This window comes from Poromitra crassiceps (assembly GCF_964638095.1).
Source record: "Poromitra crassiceps genome assembly, chromosome: 25".
NCBI lineage: Eukaryota > Metazoa > Chordata > Actinopteri > Beryciformes > Melamphaidae > Poromitra > Poromitra crassiceps.
Genome location: NC_139649.1, coordinates 3,054,313 through 3,069,734, shown reverse-complemented (window position 1 = coordinate 3,069,734; position 15,422 = coordinate 3,054,313).

The following is a 15,422-nucleotide window of genomic DNA, read 5'->3' as shown; positions in this document are numbered from 1 at the left end:
GTATGCAGCGCAGTGTAGGGGAAATCCTTGTATACATCATTACGCACGGATGTCCCATTAAAATAGGACATCCAGGACATCAAATTCTGCTGCTAAAAATTGCAGAACAGCAGATTATTCAGTGAGGCAATGAACTATTATTCACTGTAAAACTTATCACATGTGTGGAAAGTGGTGCAGCTTCTCGTGTGTACACATTTTGCTCCTGGTCTGGCTGAGACGCCACAGATCAGGTGATGGATGTAGTTCTAATATGCGTCCACTAGATGGAGACATTAACCACATCATCTACAGTGAGTGAACTACAGCAGACCAGCACACATTTCACACATGAACTCCGGATCAGGTCAGGGTTGCCCCCCACTGAGCCTGCCCCGGATGATAGGTGAAGTGTACCCTTTCACACATGAGGCATGTTGCATTCACACATGAGTAGCACCTCCGCAGAGTTTGTAAAGTAGAGAGGGGGCGGGCGGCGTGGGCGGGGGAATTTGGGCATGACCACACAGTTGTGAAAACTAAAAATACATAATGGGCGATAACTGCCTAACGTTCACGGCATATAATCGTTTGCGCATAACGTTAGTAAGTAATTAATTAAACAACCCTACAACTCACGCCCAGATGCATCGATTTCCTCGAGTCGCAAGCAGTACAAACAAAACAGGTCTTTGCTATGTTCAGTCCTAAAATGCCTCAAACCTACTAGAATTATACAGAATACAGGAAGCTAGACGTTTTTACCTTCAAAATAAAATAAATGTTGTATTACTTAGTAACAAAAAATCAGAATGTCGACTCACTACGGGTTAAAATTGACTTTTCGAAGGGAGCAGATATTCTTCCAGTTTATCTCCGTTCTGTATCTTTCGAAACACACACAAAAAAACATTACACGTGCATTTACTTTATTTAATTGCCATTATTGCGAAGGTTATACCCGGAAGTGTTCGTTTTATACTGCCTGACTTGACGCTACTTGGAATTTGCGCGAACGCTGTGTAAACGTTGAATCAAAGACATGAACGCAACCAGATCCAGATACCCTACCTAGCGATGTCCAATACTGGGAAGCGGGACGACCCTCGCGTCCAAAAATGCTTATTAAATGTGTGTGCTGTGCGAAGCAGACATGAAATCAGATCAGAGCCATGAGCCTTTCAATCCAGCAATCCGCAACATGTTGGCTGTTGCACACGGAGCAGTTTTGAGCTTCATTTGAAAACCAAATGGCATGTGTTTTTTGCTCGCCATTCACATCGACTATTTATATAATAATAATCTGTCACGATCGTCTCTGTCCTCATGCACTCACGAGCTCACGGAGCTGTGGAGGGGGGGGGGGGGACAATACGCTTCTGCGACTACGGCTGGGGGTACACTTCCCTCCGTCTAGGACGAGGCTCCGCGGGAGCGCGCATGAGCCGCATGCAGACATTCACACATGACAGCCATCCGTATGGCCTCTAGATAACTCCTGAATTCCAAACATGTGTGAAAGCAGCAGAATGTCGTAATAGATACAGTTGGGTTTGTGTGCGAACGCCCACAAAACGTTACTTCCGGTAGCGTTGTCTCAGTAAAGCATGGGGGAAACCACCAATATATCACAATGATATATAACCCACCAGCAGAAGGCGCCGCAGCTCCACAAGAAGTCCCTGGGGCACCCGGAGTCTCGGTGCATCCCCAGGTCAGTCAACATGGCGTGCTCAAATAACATCTACCAGACAGACACATGTGTTCCCTGTCTGCCTGGGCTGGGCTAGCAGCTAAAAGCTAGCTGTGCTGCCTGGGGACAACGGGAGGATTTCCCCCACACGCATCTAGTATGACGAGCAGGGCCGGTTCCAGAACAAGATGACTAGGGGTGCATCCTAGATAGGAAGGGGCAGAGCCCTATAATAGAAGAGTTCCGACATCTCCATTCACTCCAATGGACCAGTTTTTTTCCAGGAAGTAGAAAGTGGAACTCTTGAGTAAAAGAAGCAGCACTGTCGAGTTGCAGAAAAATAGACAGTGTTGTACTTTGAAAGGGTTTTTCATCCCTTGAAATGAATCAAATTGTACATTATCGCTTTATTTTAGCATGCAAAAGTAGCGCGAGACCCATTCCTGGCTGTTCATTGGCTAATGAGTCACACATTTTGGTCCTCCGCTGACGCCACTCTCTCTCTAGAGGACACTAGGAAGGGGTGCAGATGCCCGGCCGAGGGCCGGGCCCACTCATGTCAAAAATTTGACATGTTATTTTACTAAAAGTAATGCATTTTACCATCATTTCAAGTAGAATGATACCACCCAAGCAAGAATATTTCAAGTGTTTCAAGTGCTTTACTGAAATATTTGGACCATATAATGATAATACAATTATCTCAACCTTAAAAGGTTACATATAGGTGCCAAAAAGCCATACAATCACATCAAAGAACAAAGAAAAACAACAACTATAATTCAAGTTTAAACAGTAAGTGTGCAGCTGTAGCAAAAAAAAAAAAAAAAAAAAAACTTTTCAACTGAGCATGCAGACAATTAAAATAAGGGTGCAATGCATGCTTTTGCACCCCCGTAGAACCGGGCCTATGACGAGACACCGCCTGAATGTCACGGAGGTTGTTATTTTGTAGCTACTTTATTTTCTTCTACAACGTTTCTTGTATTTTAACACCAATTGTTTAAGTGTGACACAATGTGGACAAATTAAGAACGCTAAAAGAAGTGTTTTTCTGGTTTAGCTAAAGATGTTGATGCCAATATTGATGCCAATAAAGTGACGCCCATCTCCTAACTGCGTCTGCATCCTTGTGATAAGGAAGGAGCGATGTCAGAGCCATGTTATCTTGTTCCTGTGTAGCCTACTTGAAGTCAAGTGTGCACAGCTGCACTTACTGGCCCATTTTTTGGGTGAACTAAATGACTGTCACAGTTACAGTTACTTACAGGCTGTTTATCCTGGACATCCACTTAAAAAAGAAAGGAGTGGGACATACATTAAAAGCATGTAGGCTATACCGACTATACCACTGAGTAACATTTAGAAGAGAGTTGTGTTTTGAAGCTAAAAAGGAAACAGCATGGACACACACAACAACACATCCTGCTAGAGATAAGCTAACGGCATGCAGGCATTAACTGTCACATCAAACATCTAGCCTACTGAGAGGACAGTAAAATAGAGTGGAAACTGGTGTTACAATACCTTTAGGCGGAGAGCGGACACTGAGAGATGAGAGAAACTGACTCAACAACTCTTTTCCAAGCAGAGTCGCTATTGCCTGCTCAGAAAGTCGCTAGAAGTCGCTAGATGACGTCGCACGCTAATATGCATTGTCAAATCATGCACAAAAACCCGCCTCGGCGTAGCCTCGCCTCGGCGTAGCCGTTGTAATCATTGACTATTATGGTTATTAATAATAACCGCCTGGGGCAGATTCGGCACGCACCAAGTAAACCCTATCCTGCAGCTGTTCTGTCAGAGGAGGCGCGCTGCAGGCAGAGAGAGAGAGAGAGAGAGAGAGAGAGAGAGAGAGAGAGAGAGAGAGAGAGAGAGAGAGAGAGAGAGAGAGAGAGAGAGAGAGAGAGAGAGAGAGAGAGAGAGAGAGAGAGAGAGAGAGAGAGAGAGAGAGAGAGAGAGAGAGAGAGAGAGAGACTGTCTATATCCTACTTTTGAACTTTTGTTACCTATAGCCTTATGTAACTACAGATTTGTTTGCAAAATATAAATACATAGCTCTGTTTACACATATCTGTATTAAAACAGGCTAACATTAATAGCTGTGCTACATTTTTGTTTATAATTGTATTATTATTATTATCATATGTTAAGTTTTATATTATTATTGTGCATTTTTGTTTTGTTTCACACCTGCTTTGGCAATGTAAACATATGTTTCCCATGCCAATAAAGCCTTTTTGAAGTGAATTGAATTGAGAGAGAGAGAGAGAGAGAGAGAGAGACAGAGTCAGAGAATAGGGGCAAAATCAGAGGTGTCCAAATTCTTTCCTATGAAGGGCCAGAAATTAATCCTGGAGGGCCGTGGGCCAAAAATAGATGTTATGTTATGTGAAATTGCATTGGTGTATATATGTATTATATATCTGATCTAAAATAGAAATGTCAAAATAACGCTGCTTAACGGTACTTTTATTAATTTGCAGAGTTGATTGTCAAGGGGAAAATAAATATCCCAATGCTTCTTTCTGGGAGCATACTACTGTATTAACCCATTGATACCTGATGCAGCATTTGCGTGTATATCCCTCATTTGTGTGCGTATCCCTTTAAGACCGCGAACCGCGTCACGCGGTTCGCGGTCTTAAAGGGATACGCACACAAATGCTGCATCAGGCATCAATGGGTTAAAAGGGAAAGACACCTTTCTGACAGAAAGTGCATGCAGCTCCAGGTGCGTAGCCCTAACCCTACCCAGGGACACTGGAAGCCAGTCAGAGTTTGGAGTGCAATGTAATGTAATGTACAAATAGATTTTGACTCCCACATATTAATTTCAACGAGTTGACTGCAAACCCCTCCTTTAGGGCTTATATTACAGTAAGTATTGATTTGGCTCCACATCATTCCAATCAAAGTTAGGGAATTCCCTTTATTTGACCTTACTTTTGTTGATGCCTACAAAGCAAATGTTACGTTGTACTTGAGTTCTCCCCTGGAAATGCTTTTGTTATATAGATGGACGGTCATGGACCATTTTGTTTAAGCAAGCAGTATTCTTCCATAGTGACCCGTAGGGAGAACATTATGTTTTCATCATTGTAAAGCCACAGAACAGTACGATGATATTAACGTGATGTGTGTAGTTCTTCATAGATCTATCCTCTTCATTTTGATCTCAAAGTGCACCAGATTGATGCATTTAAATGTACAACATTTCCTTCCCCTGGTCCTGGAGCCCCTCCAAATCATGTGGGGAAATCCTGTGGGTTCCTCCCATTCCATAAATAACGCCTTGATAACATCTTGTTACAGACATATTCTGCATACCAACAGAGGCTCCTCTGAGGGCAGAGCTCAGATGGGCACAGTTTATTATTTGCTGTTTTTAATACACTGTTAATATTCATTCAGTCACAGAGTCATTGCACTAAAAAAACATAAATACACATATCTGCCTTTTAAACACGACGTGTACTCTGAGTGTCCTTATCATATCACATGTTTACTTAAGCTGCTGCTTCATCAAGTCAGCACGTTTACTCGTGTCAGCACCAGGCTCGACTAGACAGTCATGTGGACCCCAACCTTTCAATGAGCCCACTGTCAACTTACAGTATTGGATTCACTCTTAAAAGTACTCTGTTGAAGTCAACAGAGTAGTACTGGCTGGATGGTGGCTTTTACCTGCAGGTAAAAGCCACCATCCCTTGTTCATTTCCCTCATTATTAAATCTATCACAAAGGAGGAGATGTAGAAGAAAAGCAGGTGAGAATTGAGCTGTGTATTGTGTGTGTTAGAGAGTGTGGACACCACTGCCAGTAGAATGTGCAGAAATATTCCAAGGTGGAAAGGGACCCCTTCGAAAATGGCCATGCCAGTTTTTCCCCTCACCAAAATGTAGCCTAATTTGGGAGCATTTTAGTGCTTTCCCGACAAGCTAGCATGACGGGGTTAAGTTAAGTTATCCTTTATTTATCCCCTTGGGGAAATTCATCCTCTGCATTTGACCCATCCTCTACTAGGAACCTTCCTAGAACTAGGAGCAGTGGGCAGCTGCAGTGCAGCGCCCGGGGACCAACTCCACTTCTTTTGCCATTGCCTTGGTCAGGGGCACTGACAGGAGTATTAACCCTAACATACATGTCTTTAGGTGGTGGGAGGAAACCAGAGCACCCAGAGGAAACCAACACGAACACGTGGAGAACATGCAAACTCCACACAGAAAGGACCTGGGACGGACCGGGGTTTGAACCCGGGACCTTCTTGCTGTGTGTGTGTGTGTGTGTGTGTGTGTGTGTGTGTGTGTGTGTGTGTGTGTGTGTGTGTGTGTGTGTGTGTGTGTGTGTGTGTGTGTGTGTGTGTGTGTGTGTGTGTGTGTGTGTGTGTGTGTGTGTGTGTGTGTGTGTGTGTGTGTGTGTGTGTGTCTAGGTGCCATCGTTGTAGTTCAGGCAGCGCCGCAAGTGGGCGGGGGTGAACATTAAGCAGCACGATTGAAACACCACCCCGTCGGTAAACGTGAGGGAATGTCACCAAGCGACCCTGAAATAAGCGTTATTTCCGTGACATTATGACTGACTGACTAACTGACTGAGTGAGTGAATGAATGACTCACCCCAAAGAACCATCTCCTGACTATGCGCTGCGCACGTGGTATAAAAATAATCTAATCAGAGGCAATTATGTAATGTAATAAGTCGGCTAGATACATTTATATCGTGGCATGGATGTTCAGTTTGTAATGATCCAGAAAGCTTCTCTCTGGAGAAGCCTCTTTTCCCTATAACCTCCCCTCACTAAAGGACCCACAGACTTAAACTGAACACACTGTGGCCAACAGCATTACAATGTTTGGCCACAGGGGACCTCTCTTCGTTGGTTCTGGTAGGCTACTGCTGTTGTGTTCAGGTATTCTAATTCTCAGTTCTCTTTTAGTCTTGCCTAAAAAAAAAACACAGGGACATTTCCATAGGTAAATCACATGTGGTCCTACAAGTGATTCTGTCCTGAGCCCTGACTCTCACCTCTCTGCCTGTATGAGGGGGTGAAAAATCATCCCCTTTGATCAGAGCATTACAATAGATACAGTTTGAACAAGAGAAATCTCAGAGGGAGAACTTACAAAAATTAATAGGCTTAACGTAAAGGACTATTTTAACGAGTTTGTCCCTCGAGTCGTTAGAACGCTTATTCGCGAATATAGAAGGTTAGCAAACTCACGGCCGTCGGCCAACACCAGGATCACTGGACAAAACGTATCAAGTCAGTCTAAATATCAGGCTACCTCTGATGTAGCCTGGGTAAACCCATCCCCCACGTGACCTGCTCTCAGACCTGCTCTCAGTCGCTAGTGACTGGGAACTGAGAGAGCAGGTCACGTGGGGGCTGGGTTTACCTAGGCTACCTCTGATGGGCTCTGGCACCAGCCTGGCTGTCTCCCACAGCCCAACCACTATCAACCCTGTGACCTTGAGTTTGGAAAGTTTAGACACATAATATGAGATATGAAGGAGTGAGGGCACCACAGCTCTGGTGTGCTGTACTTTCACACCAATGGTGTTTTAGTCACATGACTAAGACAAGGTCACATGATGCATCAGCCAGAATCAAAGAGTGAATTGAAGAAACATTTGCAGCGCTCCTGTTAGAGAATGGAATTTCACCATTCCTCATCCGCATTATAATGATTCAAACAGCTTATATAAACCAAATGAATGAAACCAAGAGCCAGAACGATGTCTTATGAAAGTATATTTAAAGCCATAACATTCTCCTATAAACTGCGTTATAGGAGTGACTGAATCTCAATGTACCATCTGATCATGAGGAATGGTGAAATTCCATTCTCTAACAGCTGCAAAAGCCGAAACTTTCTTTCTCACGCAACACATGCAGCAGCTCGAGCCATTCTCTGTTGCTTTAGTTTCAATACAGTTTCAGTTATCATTTTTTATCGCACACACGCACACACACACACACACACACACACACACACACACACACACACACACACACACACACACACACACACACACACGCACACACACACGCACGCACGCACGCATGCACGCACACACGCACGCGCACGCACACACACACACACACACACACAGTCCAATATCATGGCCTGACACTGCAAGAATGTAAACCCAAGTTTCCTGTTTGTCTATGTGTGTGCGTGCGTGTGTGTGTGTGTGTGTGTGTGTGTGTGTGTGTGTGTGTGTGTGTGTGAGAGAGAGAGAGAGAGAACAAAGGGCTCAGTTAGACTACTGAGGTTTCCACCATTACAGATAGACAGAGATCTATAGAGAGAAGAAGCGAGAGAGGAGGAGAGAGATGGGCATATTTGTAGATTGAGAGAGATAATGTAGCGACAAGGAGAGATATACAAGGGGAGAGAGGAGAGACAAGGAGAGAGGAGAGAGACACAAGGAGAGAGAGAGGAGAGACAAGGAGAGAGGAGAGAGACACAAGGAGAGAGAGAGAGGAGAGACAAGGAGAGAGGAGAGAGATACAAGGAGAGAGAGAGAGGAGAGACAAGGAGAGAGGAGAGAGACACAAGGAGAGAGAGAGAGGAGAGACAAGGAGAGAGGAGAGAGACACAAGGAGAGAGAGGAGAGACAAGGAGAGAGATACAAAGAGAGAGAGAGACAAGGAGAGAGGAGAGAGACAAGGAGAGAGGAGAGAGACACAAGGAGAGAGGAGAGACAAGGAGAGAGATACAAAGAGAGAGAGAGAGAGAGAGGAGAGACAAGGAGAGAGGAGAGAGACACAAGGAGAGAGGAGAGAGACACAAGGAGAGAGAGCGAGCAAGCTGCACGATCACTGGAAAGACGACCTGTTAATCACCTCCAAAACATCTTTTCTATTGTTTATTTGACTGTAAATCAGTTTGGTTCATGAAGGTTTACACTGACCCATTTCAACAGAACCAGAGCCTGTAAACAGAGCCAGGGCCTGTAAACAGAAGCAGGGCCTGTAAACAGAACCAGAGCCTGTAAACAGAACCAGAGCCTGTACACAGAACCAGAGCTTGTAAACAGAACCACAGCCTGTACACAGAACCAGAGCCTGTAAACAGAACCAGGGCCTGTAAACAGAACCAGGGCCTGTAAACAGAACCAGAGTCTGTACACAGAACCAGAGCCTGTAAACAGAACCAGAGCCTGTAAACAGAACCAGGGCCTGTAAACAGAACCAGAGCCTGTAAACAGAACCAGAGCCTGTAAACAGAAGCAGGGCCTGTAAACAGAACCAGAGCCTGTAAACAGAACCACGGCCTGTAAACAGAACCAGAGCCTGTAAACAGAACCAGGGCCTGTAAACAGAACCAGAGCCTGTAAACAGAAGCAGGGCCTGTAAACAGAACCAGAGCCTGTAAACAGAACCACGGCCTGTAAACAGAACCAGGGCCTGTAAACAGAACCAGAGCCTGTAAACAGAACCAGGGCCTGTAAACAGAACCACAGCCTGTAAACAGAACCAGAGCCTGTAAACAGAACCACAGCCTGTAAACAGAACCAGAGCCTGTAAACAGAACCACAGCCTGTAAACAGAACCAGAGCCTGTAAACAGAACCAGAGCCTGTAAGCAAAAGTGGCAATGATTCAAAAGTAGTTGATCATGGTTGATCGTGTGTCAACTTCATTTTCACCTGCATCCCTGTGGCTCACCTGGTAGCACGCGTACCACGGAGGCGCGGTCCTGCACATGGCCGACGCGGGTTCGAAACCGACCCGGGGTCCTTTGCCGTATGTCATCCCCTCTCTCTCTCCCCACCTTTCCTGTCTGCCTACTGTCTAATAAAGATAAATCCCCCCAAAAAATCATGACACTGCCATTACTTCCTGTAGCTACTTGTTTTATCAGTTACACACTTTACAATGATCCTTTAGGATTGCTGTAAACTGATTTTATAATCCAAGTGCAATTACAGTCGTTATCCAACACAGTTAAGTGGGGTCTTACCATGTGTCCCCTTTGCTCTAGCCTACATACACAGTCCTGTAGGTGGCAGTAGTGTCCCGTTAGACTCGGGACACACAGGGGTTGTGATATTGAAGTTACACTTTCCTCTCGTATCTGTCATAGTTCAGCAGTTGAGTAAGAAGGTCCACAGGCTTCTAAACCCACACAATGCTTGATACTGTAATAGCCATAAATAATGCTGTCTCCGACATAACCGCCTGTCCTTTAAATCGGTTTAGAAGTTACGAGACAGCTAGAGAACTGTTGATTCTTTGTTGAGGTCACATCCAAAGTAAAGGGGGAGGGATATGCTGTGTGTATATTGGCAGTTTGGGTTTGTCCCTTTAAGAAGAGCCGTCACGCGGCGCCCTCTTGTGACGGACATGCATCATTGTAATGTTCAGTCCTACATGTCACATGGAAATTCTCCCTGGCCTCATCTCTCCTCATTCTAAGTTGTAGGACCAAAGTAAAGTGGAGTGAGTATACAACACATAATTCATCCACAATAACAAAAGGTGTGAAACTGTGTGCCTCCCCCCAGACGAAGCTTGGAAAAAGGTGACCCGCCCTCACACAATTCCTGGATGCCTATTGGATGATGATGGTATTTGATGCCTGTTACGGCCCTAGGCTGTATGTGTATTGTATTCTGTTTGCATGTGGTGTGGATGTGTGCTTGTGTGCTGAGTGAGACTTCTTGTTGTGAGTGGATCTTTCTTCTAACAGGTGATGGCAATCAGCAGTGATTGGCCAGTGGTGGCTGCTGATTGGTCGACTCCGCAGTTCACTTTCTTTAAAGCTCCCTGGATTCAGCAAGATGGTGGGGAGAGGGCTGTGGCTATGCCGTGCTATCGTGGGCATTCGCCCCCATTTCTCCTCACTCCTCAACACCCATGTTAGCTTTTAGCTATGAATTTTACTGTTGCTGCTGGAGTCTGTGGTGTGCCTGCCTTCTGAGAACCAGTAGGGGTTAACTGCCATTTTTGTTGTGGTTTTGTTTTCTCCTGTTTCTTTAGTTAGGGAGTTAGGCTTTAGTTAATGTCTTTTGGTTATTTACTTTGTGGTAGGGATTATCTAGTGGGGGGTGTGAGTTGTTTGTTTGCTTTGTTTCTTTATAGTTTTGGCATTGGTTATCCCTGAAGTCAATGCTTCTGGAACATCTAGATCTGTCTAACCTTCAGTGTCTATGCTGTAATATTTATTATGTCAAATAAATGGCCCTTTTGCCTTTTTAAAGCCTTGCTCTTGTGTCACTTTTATGTTGCGGCCTGACCCTAGACCGGGTCGTAACATAAATTGGGGGCTCGTCCGGTCTTTCCCTGCACTCTTTTGTGTTGGGAAGATTTTGAACCTTGGTTGGCAGTTCTGTGTGATAACATGTTTGTGGAGAAGGAACTGGAGCATTGTTCAGTGAGTCTGGTTCTGGTAGGGAGGAGGGAGTGGTGGCTGCCTTTTGCCTGCCGTGGGCTGGGATTGATCAGGTGGAGGTAGGGGCGAAGGCTCCGGCTCCCATTCTGGTCCTCTGTTCTGATGGCTCCATTACAAGCTGGGGTAGATGGAGGATCTGAGGCTCGCCTTTGACCTGTGAAAGAGGTGGTGCTGGAAAGACCTTTGGCTCAGGCTACTTCTACCCTGGTGAGTATGAGTGCCTCCATCACTTTCTGTACAGTATCTGCCAATCAGAATTATGTAAGTGCCTGTGAAAAACGTTTTGGTGCGCGATGAGCAAGGTGAGTTATTTAGCTTCGTGGTTATTTTTCTGTGAGGAGTGTGTGAAGTGTCACTTGTAGTGCTGTGATAGTGCTGTGAAACTTTTGTCTTTCTGTGTGTAATGTGTAGTGAACGCACATAAAATTTGGTCCGTACTGTGTAGTGAAGGCACAGCTTGTGAAATTTGGCCTTTAGAGTACTGTGTAGTGAAGGCACAGTGTGGATGCACAGGCTCTGCGCATCGTGAACGCGCAGACCCTGTACATTGTGACAGCACCCGTGGTGTTAGTGCTGGGGACGGTTTAACTTGACCTTTAATCCTAAAGCGCCCTCAGTTCGTTTTTGTCCAACCGTGAATGCTTTACAAGCTTTAAACCGAGGCAGTACGTGGCGCCTGATCACCGTTAGTTGCTGTTCTCCAGCAGAGGAGAGTGTACTCGGGAGGACGATTACACAGGGGACAGAAGATTTTTTGTTTGTTTTGCCGTTGCCCTTAGCATGTGTTTAGCCTTTTTAATAGATGAGATGTTTGCATCGTCCAGGGAAGAACATCTCTTTTGGGGTTAGATGTTCTTTTTTAGGAAGGGGGGTGTTACGGCCCTAGGCTGTATGTGTATTGTATTCTGTTTCTCTTCCCTGTTTGCATGTGGTGTGGATGTGTGCTTGTGTGCTGAGTGAGAGTTCTTGTTGTGAGTGGATCTTCTAACAGGTGATGGCAATCAGCAGTGATTGGCCAGTGGTGGCTGCTGATTGGTCGACTCCGCAGTTCACTTTCTTTATAGCTCCCTGGATTCAGCAAGATGGTGGGGAGAGGGCTGTGGCTATGCCGTGCTGTGGTCAGTCTCCCCCATTTCTCCTCACTCCTCAACACCCATGTTAGCTTTTAGCTATGAATTTTACTGTTGTTGCTGGAGTCTGTGGTGTGCCTGCCTTCTGAGAACCAGTAGGGGTTAACTGCCATTTTTGTTGTGGTTTTGTTTTCTCCTGTTTCTTTAGTTAGGGAGTTAGGCTTTAGTTAATGTATTTTGGTTATTTACTTTCTGGTAGGGATGATCTAGTGGGGGGTGTGAGTTGTTTGCTTTGTTTCTTTATAGTTTTGGCATTGGTTATCCCTGAAGTCAATGCTTCTGGAACATCTAGATCTGTCTAACCTTCAGTGTCTATGCTGTAATATTTATTATGTCAAATAAATGGCCCTTTTACCTTTTTTAAAGCCTTGCTCTTGTGTCACTTTTATGTTGCGGCCTGACCCTAGACCGGGTCGTAACAATCCCATATACGGTATATCATGTATTTAAATTGCATGGTCCCTATCAAATAAAATGCAGTTCAGTCCGCCTGATGAAGTAGAACAGACCTGCCTTGGGCTTCTCCTTTTACAAATGAATGTAGGCTACTCAATGTAGCCTCTCTGATCCTCCAGGCCAGGTGGGGCACCAAGCCTAATTGAAGGAGTTCCATCCACACAGAACATGGAGTCTGTCATGTAACATGTTGACCATAGCAGAGTCCACAGCCTGCTGTTACAGGAGGTGATTTTTTTTTTTTTTACCATGATGGCGAAGGCATGACGTGCCCTTTTACGCCTCTGATTGGCCTAGCGTCAAACGGCATTCATCCAATCACATTAGCTTGCTATCCTCCATCTCTTTGTACAGTCTGTGGTCAGTAACCTCGTGTCACCAGGCTCTTGTGATCAGAGAGACAGACAGCAGTTTTGCTTGTTAGCGGGCATGAAAGACGGCACTGTGTTTTTAGGCCTATATGTTTTTATAGTCGGTCTATGGTTTATAACGCTGCTGCTACTCTGTAGCCTATAGCCTAGACAAATATTTTCAAAAAATGATAAAAGATTCATGAGAATTGATATAGTGATAAAACAAAATTGGGTCAATACGCATTTACAGTGAACTTTAATTCAGCTCATTGTAAACCCAAGAGTGACATTTGAAATGACTAAATAATTAGAAGAAACAAAGTGAAAATTTAGTGACAAGAAAAGTAAATAACACACACAGTTATACGGTTTGCAATTGCAAGTTCAACTATAGGTTATTAAGTATGATCTCATAACCTTTGCTTTTATATGCTTGAATCTGCCATCACATGCTTGTGGATTTAATGGTTGTTTTGCATTTGTTGACAGAGTTATGAACAAATTCTTACGTGACCCACAGTAACGTTATAGCCTCAGCAACAACTAACCGCATAGTCATGAATAGAAAAGTATTATTGTCCAGCAAACAGGCTGGTTTGAGATGAACTATAGCTCGCCTGGAAAGCAGGCAGAGCAGCCGAGTGCAGTCAGAGTGCAGTCAGCCAATCAGAGGCAGAGATGGGCGGGTCATGCCTTTGCCATCATGGGAAAACAATATTGCTTACAGGAGCAATCTACCAGTTATACATGACTGTAACTCTCTGCTTGCCTGTCTGTCTGTCTGCCTGTCTGTCCTCCTGTCTGTCTGTCTGTCTGTCTGTCTGCCTGCCTGCCTCTCTGTCTGTCTGCCTGTCTGTCTGTCTGTCTGTCTGTCTGTCTGCCTGCCTGCCTGTCTCTCTGTCTGTCTGCCTGTCTGTCTGTCTGTCTGTCTGTCTGCCTGCCTGCCTGTCTCTCTGTCTCTCTGTCTGTCTGTTTGTCTGTCTTCGAAGACAAGATTCTCTGTGGAAAAAGATCTACCTCCTCTTCGTCTGTTAGTATAAACAGGAAGTGTGTGTGTGTGTGTGTGTGTGTGTGTGTGTGCGTGTGTGTGTGTGCGTGCGTGCGTGCGTGCGCGCGTGCATGGGTGCGTGTGTGTGTGTGTGTGCGTGTGTGTGTGCGTGTGCATGTGTGTGTGTGTGTGTAGGGATGTGTGTGTGTAGGGGGGTGTGTGTGTGTGTGCATGCGTGCATACGTGCCTGTGTGTGTGTCTGTCAGTTGTTTTGGAGCAGACTGTAAGGTGATCCTGACAGTTGAAATTTAATAGGCCTACCTGTTCCACTAGGAGAATCGAATAGAATCGAATAGAATCAAATAGAATCGAATAGAATCGAATAGAATCGAAACGAATAGAGAATTTTCTTCAGCTCACCAAACACAAGAAACACCAACATACAAATTATGAGCAGTTAGTAAAACCAATATGCGTGTGTCCAAATTGCATGAAATGCGGCACTGCACTCCGTCGGGTTCCCAACAGCGCACTCCCCCAGTTTTGAAGTCGATCGGACGAATGGTTCTCCAGATAAACCACTTTTTGTGTCGCCAGTAGGTGGCACTATGCCGAACCGCACGGAATTTGGCACTGCAGTCCAGCAGGTCCCCCTATGCGCACTACGGGGAGGGATGGAATCACTCTTTCTTTTTTCTTTTTTTCTTTTTTTAAGATTATTTTTTGGGCATGTTGCCTTTTATTAGACAGGACAGTGGGCAGACAGGAAAGGTGGGGAGGGAGAGAGGGGATGACATGCGGCATAGGACCTCGGGTCGGACTCGAACCCGCGTCGGCCACGTGAAGGGCCGAGCCTCCGTGGTACGCGTGCTACCAGGTGAGCCACCAGGACGCACACTCTTTCTTTTTTTTACCCCTAGCCATTTTTCTTAAATAAATAAATAAACAAATAAATAAATAAATAAATAATGATGTTAAGCATCAAAGGCTTCAAATTTGTAATTTTTACAGTGTTGTTGTGGAGAGCGCAGGAAGGAGGAGACAGATCTCTGAATCCACCGTATCTTTATTCCAGTACTCCTCCAACTATATACATTACATGCTATGCATTTCTGTTACCATAAACCCGTAAACCATATACGAGGGATTTTGGTCAACAAACCGCGTCACTGGGTGGAAACGGTAATGAGACCCTATGGAGTCTCTCACTCTATGCTATTTACATTTTAAAAACTGCGACAGTTCACACAACTTTAACTAAACATGCATATACAGTATTATACATCAGACTCTTGAGATACTTCTTCTCACTCAAAATGTCAAAATAATTATAAGAAATGTTATGTATAGTTTTTTAGATATTAACATTTGTTTGGCACAATAGTTAACTGCCGCGGTTTACATTACATTACATTAGTAATGT